Genomic DNA, 14,706 nt, shown 5'->3' on the forward strand with positions numbered 1-14,706 from the left:
AGATCATCTAGTCCAACTCCCCTGCAATGAACGGGGATACCTATAGCTACATCAGGTTGCTCAGAGCCCCGTCCAGACTGGCCTTGAATATCTCCAGCAATGGGGTTTCTCTGGGTAACCTGTTCTAGTGACTCACCACCCTCACTGTAAAAATCTTCCTTATATCCAATCTAAATCTCTCCCCTTCCAGTTTAAAATCATTTCCACTTGTCCTATCGTAACAGATCTGCTAAAGAGTTCACCCCCTCCCTTCTTACAGTCCCCCTTTGAATGCTGAAATGCTGCTTTCAGGTATCCCCAAACCTTTTCTTCTCCAGAATGAACAGCCCCAGCTTTCTCAGCCTGTCCTCAGAGGGGAGGTGTTCTATCCCTTGCCTCATTTTGATGGCTCTCCTCTGGCCGCACTCCAGCAGGTCCACATCTCTCCAGTACTGAGGACATCTGGACACATTACTTCAAGTGAGGCCTTACCAGTGCAGAGCAGAGAGGCAGGATCTCCTCCCTTGACCTGCTGGCACACTTCTTTTGATGCAGCTCAGGATATGGTTGGCTTTCTGGGCTGCAAGGGCACATAACTGGCTTATTTCCAGCTTGCCATCCACCAGTATCCCCAAGTTCTTTTCAGAAGGGCTTTGCATCCTTACATCCTCCAGCTTGTATTGATAGTAGGGGTTGCCACAACTGAGGTACAAGACCCCAGGCTTGGATTTGTTGAACCTCACCTGGGCCTACTGCTGAAGCCTGTCTAGGTCTCTCTGGATGGCATCCCATCCTTCAGGAATTGACCACACCACACAGCTTGGTGTTATCCACAAACTTACCAAGAGTGCACTCGATCCCACTGTCAGTTTCATTGATGAAGATGTTAAAGAGCATTGGTCTCAGTATAGAGCCTGAAGGGACACCACTCATCGCTGATCTCCGTCCAGACACTGATCACCACTCCCTGGGTGCAATATTGCACAACCTGTTCCTTGTCTGTCAAACAGCCCACACATCAAATCCGTATCTTTCCATATATTTCTCTCATATCTTTTTGAGAGAAGGATGTTCTGAGGCACTACATCAAGACCTGAAGTTCAGATAGATGACATCAGTGGCTCGTTTCTTGTCCACTGACACAATTATGCCATCATAAAAAGCAAGAAAATTGGTCAGGCAGGACCTTGGTGAAGCCATACTGTTTGTCCCGTATCACCTCCCTCTTCAGTAATTATCTCACTTCTTGTGATGCATCAGGCTGCATATACCTAACTGCATAATTTTACTCTTTTCTGTTTTCTTGTTTCTTTTGAAAGTGACCTTTACACAATTCAATTTATTTTGTCAGTGTTGAAAGTTTGCACGTTAGGAAGGTTTTCTGATTGAACAAAAAGTTTGAAACCTCATTGATAGCCTAAATCTTTTTTCTTTTCACATGAAAAACTTTCCTTACTGTTATTATCTAACATTTTTATTTCCTTATATGCTAATTCCTAGCTGTGAGCAGAGGAATCATCCACAAACCGTTCTTTTGGATGGTCGCAGCAGTCTTGGAGCTAAGCTGAGGTGTTGGTGCCCTCTAGTGAGCGCTATCTCATTTCACGAGGAGTGCGTGCCTCAAGCCGATTGCTGCTACGAATATCTTCTTCAGCTTGTGCTTTGCTTAGAACTAATTATCAAGTCTGAAATACTAAGCAGCAGAGGCCCACACCTCTGCAGCCCCAGGAGTCGCTGCTAATGAACCAGCATGAACCATTCATGTTGTATAATTCGGGAAACACATATAGGAGCATTTCTTGCACTTGCATTACCTATAAGAAAATTGCTCTTTTCCCAAGTTTGCATAACATATGGTGTGCATGTGCTGAACATCCACCTGTTGCCACCCACATGCTCCTTCCCCACCTCCCTGGTGCAAACTTAGACACCATGCCTATGCTACCTTTTCCAGCAGCATTGCACATGCCCAGTCAGTTATCTCTTCTTGTCCACTGAGATTTTTAAGTACCTTAAGGTCTGGACAAATTTTTTAGTATGTGTGCATACCATGGAGCTTTGATCTTCGAGGTACCAAGGAGGAGCACTATGATTCACAAATGGATCCAGTGATTAGCTGCAACTGGCTGAACAAATCATGGTGTAATGTTTGGTTTACTGGTTAGAAGGAGCCCCCTTTAAGCTAAGTAGATCACAATCATAAATCTCTCTGAAATCCAGGTGAGAGGAATGGGATGTCTGCTACATTTTCCAGAAGGGCTGGGTCAATCTCTGCAAGTTCTTCTTGAAGAAATTCAGGCATTTATGTTTACATTCATTCAAATTAATAGCATACATGTACAATATGCATTTATCTTGGGAAAATATTGACCAATGTTTCTCTAGTTGACATAACTGAGGCCAGGGTCTGGCGGGACTCTGAGAAATTTGTCCCTCACACTGCACCATGCAGGAGAAGCCTAAGATGTACCCAGGTGCTTTACTGCTCTGCACAGCACAAACAGGGAAACAATGATGGCAAAGAAGCAGTTTGCTGCACTCACGACTGTCCAGTAACACTGTGGAAACCATACATGGCACAGCAAGCTGCCCTGGAGAACTGACTTTCCATGTTGATATGAGACCCTGGCAGCAAGAGCTGAGTCCCCTCTGCAGTCCCCCCTGCAGAGAACAGCAGCTGCCTAAACTCAGAGACGCTACCAGATACTTCTAGCATTAGGCATTTTCTGTCTTGTCTGAATAAGGAATGTTTCCAGGTCTCACTGAGACTAGCAAAGGCACAGGCACAGTTCCAAGGCCCGAGGAGATGTAAGCTGTGAGATTAAGTGATGGGAAAATGAGAGCAGTCATGTTGTCTGTGGCACAACAGCCTCCTAGTGACAGTCTGTGTCAAACGTAGAAAGCATAAAGTGGCAGAGATTTGTCCTTTGTGTTCCTTGTTCATTTTTATCCAACACTTTCTAACTCCTTAGAACTTTAATCTCAGCTTAATGCCAATGTCCAACTCATCCATCAGTGCCCTGAAGAGGTTCCTGGAATGATGAGGGTAACAATCATAATGCAGCTCTTCTTCCTGAAAAAGTGCATGACTTGACAAAAAAAAATATCAAAACTAATACACAATTCCAGCTATTCTGGACAACCACAATCTCTCTGTATTCTTCTATTCACTGCAGTGTCAGGTGGATGTTTTTTCTATCGTCTTGGCTGATGGTCACACTTCCGTACAGACGTTGTTTCTATCTGATAGGGATTTCACACACAGCAAACCTAAATCAACTGGAGAATGCTTATACAGTGACTGCTCAAGTGACACCCATGAAAAGCAGCTGACAAAGTAAATTCACTTAATGCACTTAAATAGTGTGTTTTCTGGGGCGCGTTCAGGTTAACTGTGTGGGTAGGTTAAAAACAGACTTCTCTATGGCTCTCCCCAGCAAATCCTGTCGTGATCCTCCTTGTCAAGCAAGCAGAATCTGCAAGTGGAGGAGGAGAAGCTTGGCAGAGCTGTGGAAAATTTCAGAGGAAACTGTCAGAAAATCTCCAAGGATTACAAAATTGCCTTTTTCATGGGAGTTGCAATGTTTTCCAAAGGGCAGCACTCAGACACTATCTGCCTACCTAGGTGCTCTCATAGGTGAAAAGGTAGGATTTAGGCTTCCTCTTAATGTGAGGACTACATTCAGTTATAGGTTTGCCCGTTGGTGAGAAGAAATCATTTTAGTTACTTAAGAAAAGCAAGTCTATAAATAGCAGTGTGATTCTGCTACAGATGGGCAGAAACTCCATCTCTTCATCTGAACATTTCATGCTTTGGGGCACTTGAAATATGAGTCTGACGTTTGCATCATTAAATGTTTAGAGTCCTCCTACACAAGATTGTAAAACATGCAATTTTCAGCAGATGTTACTTTAGTCAGATTCTCTCCCCGTTTCTCTGCCTCTCTTTCTTTATTTCCCCTTCTCCTGCTGTTGAATCCTAAAGATTTTCACAGAAAATTATTTTTATAGATGTTTTTATTAGAGCACTATCCCTGCTAAACGCATCTATGAAATTCTCAATTAGATTGTACCCACCTACAGACCCTGCGGTTTCCTGTTAGATTTTCAAACTTGATTTCATCCAAGTTTCTTCCTGGGTACACTTTAAATGTCAAATTACAACTTTCAGCCTGTGATGTTATATATAGCAATTTCATCCCCTACCTTCCAGCTTTCAGAGGAAACTTTTTCTTTCCTTTTGCACACACAACCTCCACAAGCTGTCTGATGTTTCCTGTCACAGTTCACAGAGAAATCTCTCTTTGGAGAGATTCAAACCATTAAAAAAAAAAAAAAAAAAAAAAATCAGCAATGAAAGATTTTTTAGAAAGTTACTATTATGTAAGGGGAGCAGAACTGTTATGTAAGGGAAAGAGTGCTATGGAGAGGAAGACGCACAAAATAATATGAAAACTTAACTCCTTGAAGGCCCGAGGAAAAGACTGAGAGCTTGCGTATTTTCCTCGTAGTATCAGTTAGGTTGATTAAGAATATTGCCTCTTTCTTTCACTTGCTGCCTCCAGCTCATAAAGTGGTGATGCTGCTGCTGCAGTGGTAAACCGTGTTAAAACAGGACAGCATTACTGTGTGCTGGTGAGGTCAACCCAAGCAGACAGGATCATATATGCTTATATTTTTAAACAGAAAACTAGACTGACACCTTCACTGAATCAGACTCATTAAGGTCAGAAAGGACCACTAAGATCATTTAGTCCAACTACCAACCACTCAGTGCAACATTTACCCTTTCCATGAAAACCTTCAGGGATGGTGACACTCCACCACCTCCCTAGGCAGCCTGTTCCAATACACCAATGCTCTTCTGAGAAGAAACTTGTTTTTTAGGCCATTCCCTCTCATCCCATCACTGGGATGATCATCCCATGGGATCATCATCCCATGGGCACACTGCTGGCTCACGTTCAGCCAGCTGTCAACACTCCCAGATCATTTTCTTCTGCTCAGCTTTGCCAGCCACTCTGCCTCAAGCCTTGTTGCAATGCATGGGGTTGTTGTGACTGAAGTGCAGGACTTAGTCTTGTTAAAGCTCCCTGTCCATGCTGTCCTGTCAAATGTATGCTAGAACAGTAACTTACAGAGGCAATTTTAAAGGCTGAAAGCACCGTCTAAGGCTCTTTCATCAGGAGTCCTTCAGCTGCTCCATGCACCCTTACAAACGGATGAAAATGAAAACTGGTAGAAGCAGAACCCTGGAGATGCAGGCTGTTCTTCTGATTCAGGCTTCCTATCCCTCCAGGAGTCAGTAAAAGCTCTGTGCTGCAATTTCCTACCTTATTCACTACTGAACCTGCTTTGCTTGTTTAGCATTTATCAGGTCTACACTTTGCATGCAGACTGTATGCTGGATTTACAGAACAGGCAAACCAAAAGGAGACTTCTAGCTCTGTTTTGTAAGAGTCAGGATAGAAAATCCTCTGGAAAATGAACTGGAGATTTAACATAGTAGCTTTGCTCTTGAACAAATCATTCCTTAAGGTATTAAGGAAACATCAATTTAAATTTCAGTGCTGCTAATGAGACCACAGAAGCTTTATTACTATATGCAAAACACTTAGTTTATACTGCCCTCTTCTGTAGTACGCTGAAAGTGAAAACATTATTAAGGCCAGGAATTGCTCCAAGAAAAGAAATCCCATTTACTATTTAGGATCCCTCTGTGTCAAATTCTCCCTCCAGGCCAGCTTTTCCTTCTGGTTGGTTTTTTTTTTTTTTTTTTTTGTGAAAACACTGTCCATAGCCAGAATATAACATTTCATGTTTGTCCTTTCTAGGTTGGCCTTTGCTAATAGCTGTTCTGCAGAGTAGGTGTCACTTCTCAAAATACCACTGTTACGTAAAGCCTGATTGATATGAGCTAAGGTGGGCAGAAAAGAGTTATCAAAATGTGACTGTTTGAAAGAGAAGAATGTATTTTTGTTTAAAGCAGTGGGAGGGCATAATTACCTGTGCTGAGGATAGGAAAGAGATGAGCTCACTTTGCCGACGTTAAGGTCTGCAGAGTGCAGACCTCCCTGTTTGTGTGCTTCCCTGTGCCACACTGCCCTGAAATATCCAAAAGGGTTTCCAAAATCCCACCGCTGTTATAACATAGCAGCTAAACAATGCCATGCTGTTTATCCAAAGAGCATTAGCAGTCAGTGTGTTTACACCACATATACAGAGGTCTGTGAGTGCTGAAGGATGCACAGTGAGCAGCTGGCTGGGGCTCACCATGTTTGCCCTGGTGTGGAGTGGCAAACGGGGTGAGGAGGTCCTGAATATCCCCTGGCTTGGAAACTGTTGAAAGATAGGATTAAAACAAAAAAATAAAAAAAGCCCCAGCACCCAGAGCTTGGTTCATTTTCAAGGCATGTTGCTTGCTAAGTTATGAGAGAGAAGCTGGTAAGTGATGCTTTAAAAAGAGCTCTGCAAATTTCCAGCTTCCCTGTTGCAGGGGATTTGGTTTCAATCCACAGCTGTGTTCAAAAAGTAGCTCCCAGTGTCTTCCCCTTAACTGTCTAAGCCAGCTATCTTCAGCATTTCACCTTTCTGAGACCCTGGGAACCCTATTCTCTGCAGTGTCTCTGCCAAGCTGTCACTATTCTGGCAGGTGTGCACAGGTTTTCTAAAGGTTTGTTTTGACCACAGAAGGCTCTGTTTTAGTTCTATGATGAGGCCTCGCCATGTAAATGCATTAAATTCCATCTACCAAGAAGCTGTTTTGTTCACTCAGTAAATTGTAGAGGAGAGCAGGAGGGACTTGTATAATACACAGCATATTGCAGCCTTGATAAATATTGGAGCTGGTGCTCAGATAAAGAAATCCTATAAAATACACTGTTTGCTGAAGAACTTATTTCAAGATACATTCTCACTTCTTAACGATCCTTCAATTACCAACTTTCTGACCAATAATGAGAACAGCTGGTGTAAATTGATTAACAGAAACAGTACTTGGCATTTTTGTAATTTTGCTTTATAACCATTATTCTCGCACATATTACAGTACAGCTGTACCTGTACACATACATAATCATTTCAAAGTAACTTGTCAAAGGTGAAATAATGATACATTTGAACATCTTAGCCACTGGTTCTTCAATGACTTTGCTACTAATAATATTTGTTCCAGCATTATATCCTGAAAGATACATACATTTAGTAACGGACCAGAAAGCTCTTTTCCCTAAACAGTAGCACATCTTTTCATGGTCTCGTAGAAACATAGGATCATAGAATGGTCTGGGTTGAAAAGGTCTTCAGAGATCATCTAGTTTCAAATCCCCTGCTATGTGCAGGGTCACCAACCAGCAGACCAGGCTGCCCAGAGCCACATCCAGCCTGGCCTCCAGAGATGGGGCATCCACAACCTCCTTGGGCAATCTGTTCCAGTGCTTCACCACCCTCTGAGTGAAAAACTTCTTCCCAGTATCTAGCCTAAACCTCTCCTGTCTCAGTTTAAGACCATCCCCCCCTTGTCCTATCACTATCCACCCTCGTAAACAGCCCTTCCTGTTTATACACCTCCTTCAAGTATTGGAAGGTCTCAATGAGGTCTCCTCAGAGCCTTCTCTTCTCCAAGCTAAGCAAGCCCAGTTCCCTTAACCTTTCCTCATAGGAGAGGTGCTCCAGCCCCCGATCATATCAGTGGCCCTCCTCTGGACCCGCTCTGAGAGCTGCATGTCCTTTCTGTACTGGAGACCCCAGGCCTGGAAGCACTACTGCAGATGGGGCCTCACAAGAGCAGAGTAGAGGGGGACAATCACCTTCCTCTCCCTGAGGTGTGAAGGCTCATACCCCCAGCGTGATGGCATGGATGTACATGGACGTCCCCTGTGCTGAGGTGATGGGGAAGAACAGCTCCAGCACACCAGTGATGCAAAGGCATGAAGACATTTTCCCTGTTGTTGACCAAAGCATAGTATTTTCCTCTGCCAAGGCTCACCAGGAGCTACATCTTTGTTTGCAGTGAAAGAAGTGCTTTCACAATAGAAAGCCTCAATAGAAGCAGTTGCTATGTGGGAGGATATTGAAAACAGTGATCGGCACCCACATTCTTTCTTATGTCTTCTCTAGTGCTTGAACCCTAAGCATCGCAGGAACTTTGTGTTCTTGTGGCTAAGTCCATTACCCTCTCCTCTATCCCTTATTTCCCTGCTCCATTCCTCTGCCAGCAGGCTTCATCTCCCAGCCCTTGACACTACCACTAGCGTATACCCACATTTTGTGGCTATCAGATTTCTAGCTGCACTGACAATGTGCACTGCTCAGGGCCATGCATTGGCTCCATCCCAGGGCCAAGGCAGCAAGATGAGCTCTGCCTCCACTGGGGCACATATATAGAAGTATACTGCTGGCTTCCCAGACTAAGATATGCTCCTGTTTTACCTCATCATTGAGAAAACAGGATTAGAGCCCTTGTTAAAACCAGCCCCTTAGGCTGGCACTTGCTGAAACTTGGCTGTGGTTGAATCTAGTTGAACCAATGACCACAAGAGAAAGTACAGCTGCAAAAAGAGACTGTCTCAGCCCTCTATCAAAATTTGGAGATGCTGTGAAGTGCAAATTTATTTATGGTCAGCATCACACATGGAATTATTATTACTATTATTATTTTTTTATAAAGGCTCTTGCAAGGGGAATGGTTGTTAATGGATCACGTGCAGCCCACCTCCCTGCTCTGTTTTCTAAGTGTGTAGGTAGCACAGAGAGCCGATGGAAACCTTTTGTACTTTTGTAAATTGAAAGAGAACAGCTACTGTCTGTTCACAAAAGATGAGAGAAAAAGTTAGGAGGAAAGTACTATTAACAACTGACTTCGGAAGCCTTGATGAAAGAAATATGATAATGAAAGCCACAGTAATCAGAAAGACAACAACACAAAGAAGGCAGGATTTTTAAGCTAGGCAACCACAGTGGTTAGGAGTAGACGTGTATCATTTCAGTGTATCATTGCCTGCCTGCACACGTTTGCTGAGGTGAAAAGGACACTGGAACATGTCCTGGAATTGTGCATTGCTCTCTATTATGATTACCAGTGCTACAGCAGTGCCTGACAACTCTAATGAAGTACCAGGGCCTCACTGTAGAAGTCAAAGTATGAAGGAGAAATGAAGAAAAAGTGAGTTGGCATTTTAGGCAGAAAAGAGTATGAAACAAGTACTCAAAATGCGGATTTAAAATACTGCTTCCACGAGAAAGAAAGTGTGTGAAAAATAAAAGTGTTCTTCAACGTTTCTATGTTTTCAACCAATACAGGGAGGCTTGGAGAGAGCTCTGGGAAAGAAATCAGAGGAAGCAGTTGACCAGTAGCAAAGAAAACGTCTGAGACTGTTTTAAAAAGGCTTAAAGATACCCTTTGGAAGAAATAAGTCTGTTTACAGGGCAGAGAAAATTGAAGCATTGACCTCTCTAAATATTGTTTCCAATTCCTTTCCTCACGTTCACATGTTTCTAGGAGTCTGGTCATGGCGTTTCCATATCATTTTCCTTCTACTCAATATTTAATTGTCACTGCTATTGATCTCCTGTCCAGTTGTGAGTGTTCATTAACTGCAGCACACAAATCATTTAAGTGACTTTGCCCTCTCTGCTCAGCAGATTGGCTTCACATGTGCATGGTGTTTCCTTATCTTGTTTGGTTTTGTTTTTTCCCTAGATGAGTGCTGTCACTGGTTTACCATCACTCCCCTCTGACTTGGTTTTTCCCCATCTCAAAGACAAGCTTCTGCTGCGAGCTGATACCATGCCCCTTGTTTTTCTTCTTCCCTGTGGCTCTGCTGTTCCCCAGATAGGGCCAATATTTCTCAAGATCAATACTTCTTATTTTCAGTAGCCATGCTTTAAGCCTTGTTGCTATTCAGTGCAATTCCTTCCCTGTTCATTGCTTTGCTGAAAGCTTTTTCATAGGACTGATGCCTTGGTTAATCAATACATAATAAAACTGAGATAATTCCAGAACTAAAAGGGGAAATCCCAAGGGAAATCCTGGATGTGCTTCTTAAAAGACTGTAAGACCTTCATGAACTTCACAGGGCTAATTAGAGGGCTTTACAGAGAGCAAGTACCAGAGGACTGAATTTTTGCTCTTCATCTTGACCAAGAATAACAAATGTCAGTCCACAACCCAACATGAAAATCCATTCCATGAAAGGAGCAGCATGAGAAACTGGAGGTTAGTTTCAGTGACTAAGTAACTGCACAATGTATAAGTTCAGCAGAAATCAAGAATATTAAAAGGGAAGATACATTTGAATGGTTCCTTCAGACAAGAAGTGGTAGTGAAGGGAAGAGGCCTGGATGATACCTGGAGACAAGAATTATTTGTGGACCCTACTCCTTGTACCAGAGGAGACTGAACAGTTATTCCACATCTACGTTTGAGACTCATGATTTTGTAGCTCTATGTTCTATTCTACTAATCTGCTACCCAGGCTACAGAACTCCTGCCTGTTTCCCCTTGTGATCTTGGCAATCTCACTGAATCTTAATGCACAGGACCCACAGTTCAGTATGGATACTGCAGTCTTGATCTTCTGTCAGTCAGGTTTGGGTTGCAGCACTTAGGAGGGTCAATCCAAGGACATAGGAGGATATAGGTGGTGCTTTCAGTTCAGGTTCCTGGCCTGTCTGCTTCCAGTCCTTTCAGAGAGATCAACACCATGAAAAAATGTGCAGTCATAGAATGGCTTAGGTTGGAATGGCTTGCAGATCATCTAGTTCCAACACTACTGCCATAGACAGGATTGCCAACCACTAGATCAGGTTGCCCAGGATCCCATCCAATGTGACCTTGAACGCCTCCATAGATGGGGCACCCACAAGTTCTCTGGGCTACCTGTCCCAGTGCCTCACCACCTTCTGAGTAAAAAAATTTCTTCTTAACATCTACCTGGATCTCCCCTCTTTTAGTTTAATTACTATGAGGTCATGTAAAAAATTGGTCCCCCTCCTGCTTGTAAGTTCCCTTCAAGGACTGAAAGGCTGCAGTGAGGTCTCCCTGGAGCTCTCTCTTCTCCAGGCTGAACAAGCCCAGCTCTCTCAGCCTTTCTTTATAGGAGAGGTGCCCCAGCCATTTGATCATCTTTGTGGCCCTCCTCTGGACCCACACCAACAGCTTTGCATCCTTCCTATACTACGGGCCCCAGGCTGGACACAGTATTCTAGATGGAGTCTCTCAAGGGCAGAGTAGAAGGGGGACAATTAATCTCCTTCTCTCAGCTGGCCACCCCTCTTCTGATGCAGCCCAGGATACAGTTGTCCTTCCCAGACATAAGAGCACACTGCTGGCTCATGTTCAGCTTTTCATCCATCAGAAAACTCAAGTCCTTCTCCACAAAGCTGCTCTCAGTGAGTTCTCTTCCCATATCTGGAAAAAGTATCTGGAATTGCCTCAACCCAAGCGCAACACTTCACACTCGGTCCTGTTGAACCTCATCAGCCCCCATTTCAAGCACGTTCAGGTCCCTCAGAATGATGCCTCTCTTCTACCATTTCAACTGCACCACTGAGCGTGGTGTCATCAGCAAACTTACTGAGGATACATACACTCTATACTTGTCATTTATCACTGATAAAGACATTGAAGAACACCAGTCATAAGACACCTGGAGGACTGTGACCAGCTTCCACCTGGTCAGAGAGCAATTGACAACTGCCCTCTGCCTATGACTATCCAACCACTTCTTTACCCCTTGAATAGTCCAGCCTTCAAATCCATATCTTACCAACTTAGAGATAAGGACGTGTTATGGGCCACATCACAGGCCTTGCACAAATCCAGGTAGACAGTATCAGTTGTCCTTCCTTTACCCACTGATGCCATCACTCATCATGAAGTTAAACATCCCATAACTTTCAAAAGTTCAAATTCAAGAGATAGGAGAAAGTTCTGCCGAGAGAGTTGTGAAAGTACATCTCATCCACCTCCATACCTGAGCACGTCTTGATAGAAGAGCTCAGACAGTGCTAACAACACTGCCTTTCTCAAGCGCTATAGAAAGATACCTTGAACAATTATGCCACGCTCCACAATGGAAAAGTACATGCACGCAGTTGACATCCAAACACTTACTGCTTCTGCATGTAGCACATTCCCAATAGTTCAATTCTGTACTAAGCCTTCACTTTTTTAAAAAGTTCATTATGTGGGAGAGGATAAAGCAGGGACAGCACAACTTTGTTCAACAGCATAAATGGGTTTCTCTGGCAACCATCAGCAAACTGCATTACACAGTAACTAAGTGTAGAAGCAGCTATATTTAGGTTTTTGGTCTGCTATTGCACTAATTTTTCCACTGCAGAAAACTAATGTCTATCTGCACAGTCAGACAGGAATAGGTCTTTGAAATTTGAAAAGGTCTCTCTGACCATCTTCATGTTTCTTCTTTGTAGGTTTCTCTTTTCTTCTGAGTGCCTTTCCTGTTCTTCACAAGTTTCTCAGCTTCCTCCAGTCTTTCCAAATACTTTTGTTCAACCACTTCTTACTAGGCAATGCATGCTGTCTGTGGTGCTCTCATGAATCTTGAGTCCCAGCTGCATGCTGAGACAGAAGGTGTGCACACAACAGTCCCTGCACTGCTTCAAGGAAGATACAGGTGGGTAAGTAAGGATGCAATACACTGTGGTCTTTCAAAGCTGAGCAGTCTGGGAACCTGAGCCACTTGCATGGCATAGTAAGCTTTAGAGGATCTGGAACAGTTTATCCTTATATAATCAATGCTATAATTATGAAATGCATCAGAGAGTCTGGCTAAGCAGGTTTTTACACCAAAAGACAACAGATAGAGCACTTACCTGTGTCCTGTGCTTGCTGTAAAACTCCAAAGGAAAGATCTCCAAAAACAGACCCTTCCCCACTGGTGGTCAGCTCTTAAATGGGTCTAGGAGAGCTTGAGCCACGCTCCACCTCTTCTAGCAGCACAGATGAATTGCCCTCACCTGTGCTCCCAGGGCTGACTCATGGCTCACCTCAGGTGGTCAATCAGAGGTTCAGGCCATGATTCAGCAGTTCGTAGAACACAGAGCAAGGCAGGCTCCTAATTCCCGTTTAAATCATCCGAAATACCTTCAAATTTCAGAGCCTGGCTTCTTCAATGCCTGGTATTCTGGCATTACTACAGCCAACGTGAAAGTCAAATGCTTGTTTACCAAACATCCTCAGCACCACCGCAGACGCATAATAGATAGAAATAAGATAACAGCCCCACTTATGATCTGAGTAGATGGCACTGTATGAACCAGAAGAGTTACAAAACCCCCATTTTCAAAATGTTTGTGAAATCGGAGAATGCAAAGAGTTGTTAGAAAGCGACAAGTATCACCTTCAGATGACCAGCCTCCAGGAAAATGCTTCCACTTCAGCAACTAAAATAGTGGCACTTAAAATCACAAGTCCCTTTTCTGAAAGTGTTTCTTCTATATATAATACATAGATGCAATAACACAAGTAATATCCAAGGGATATTAAAAATAATTCTGAAATATTCTGGAAGAAATTTATTATAAAGAACTTTTATTGATAATTTTGCAATCTTTAATTTCTATTATTTTCCTTAGTATCAATTGATTTCTGTGATCCTTTCTTTCAGCTTACTGAGGAGAGAAATTTACAACAGCTATGTACAGAACAGTAAGCATCAAACTAATTACTACAAATCAAATTAAATTAAAAAAAATCTTACATCTCCAAGAACTAAGAAATAATGCAGGGCATTATCCACAAACTTACTAAAGACACTAACAACACTGTTTATACATTTTTGGCAGTTGTATCTCAAATCACAGTGATAGCTTGACATCTAGAGATTAGCCCACAGTCTCATTATCTGCTGAATGAGCTTAATGTTTTTAAAATTACTAAATCAAACTTCAGTCTGACATAGCATTATGTAAGTTTTCTTCCAGCACCCACTCTATCCAAGCTGCCCTCCATCTCACAGTATTCTTGATTTTTGCACTAGTTGCTGGCACACCAGCAGCAATTTCACATTCCACAGCAGAAGTCTTCGGCATAAGATTCCACAGCAACTTATATATTTACATAATGTTTAAGCTGATAAAAATGTTTTGGTAAGAACTCAAGCGGTTATTATAAGTTACAGATTATTCCATATCTTCCTCTGGAAATAGAATTTATAATGAAGTTGGTGAGAGATGGATTGAAAGAGGGGGACAATAAATTGAGTGGAAAACATTTGAACTTTCAGGCTCCAAGGGTGCTGATAATGTGAACAAAGTCCAAATGGGGGCCATGTATCCCCACAGTTCCTCAGAGATCCATAATGGGCACAGTGCTGTTGAGAGTCTTTTCTAAGGGAGAGGATGAGGGGAATGAGTGTGCTTTCTACAAGTTTTCAGGTGATACCAAAGCAAGAAAGCAGTCAATATACTGGAGAACAGGTTGGACAAATGGCCCAAGATGAACCTCATGAAGTTCAACAAAAGGAAATACCAAGCCCTGCCCTGGTGAGGCACAATCCCATGCACAGAACAGGCTGAGGTCCAAGTGGCTGGAGAGCAGCTTTGCAGACAAGGCCTAGGGGTCTTGCAGGACATCAAACTGACCAAGAGCCAGCAATGAATCCTTACAGGAAGGAAGGCTCATGGCAGCCTGGACTGTGTTAGCAAGAATGAGGTGATAATTTCCCCTCTATTTTGTACTTGTGAGACCGCATCTGGAGTGCT

General features: G+C 43.0%; 1 long non-coding RNA gene across 1 annotated transcript; it reads right to left on the reverse strand.

Moving 5' to 3' along the window:
• Nucleotides 1-2,438: 2,438 nt before the first annotated feature.
• Nucleotides 2,439-12,891, reverse strand: LOC125690760 (uncharacterized). Its single transcript, XR_007375779.1, has 2 exons — nucleotides 12,817-12,891; nucleotides 2,439-3,068 (listed from the first exon to the last, which is right to left on the reverse strand). It is a non-coding gene; the product is annotated as an uncharacterized LOC125690760 (long non-coding RNA).
• Between the last annotated feature and the right edge of the window lie 1,815 nt (nucleotides 12,892-14,706).

The sequence above is a fragment of the Lagopus muta genome, chromosome 3, assembly GCF_023343835.1.
Source record: "Lagopus muta isolate bLagMut1 chromosome 3, bLagMut1 primary, whole genome shotgun sequence".
Taxonomy (NCBI): Eukaryota; Metazoa; Chordata; class Aves; order Galliformes; family Phasianidae; genus Lagopus; species Lagopus muta.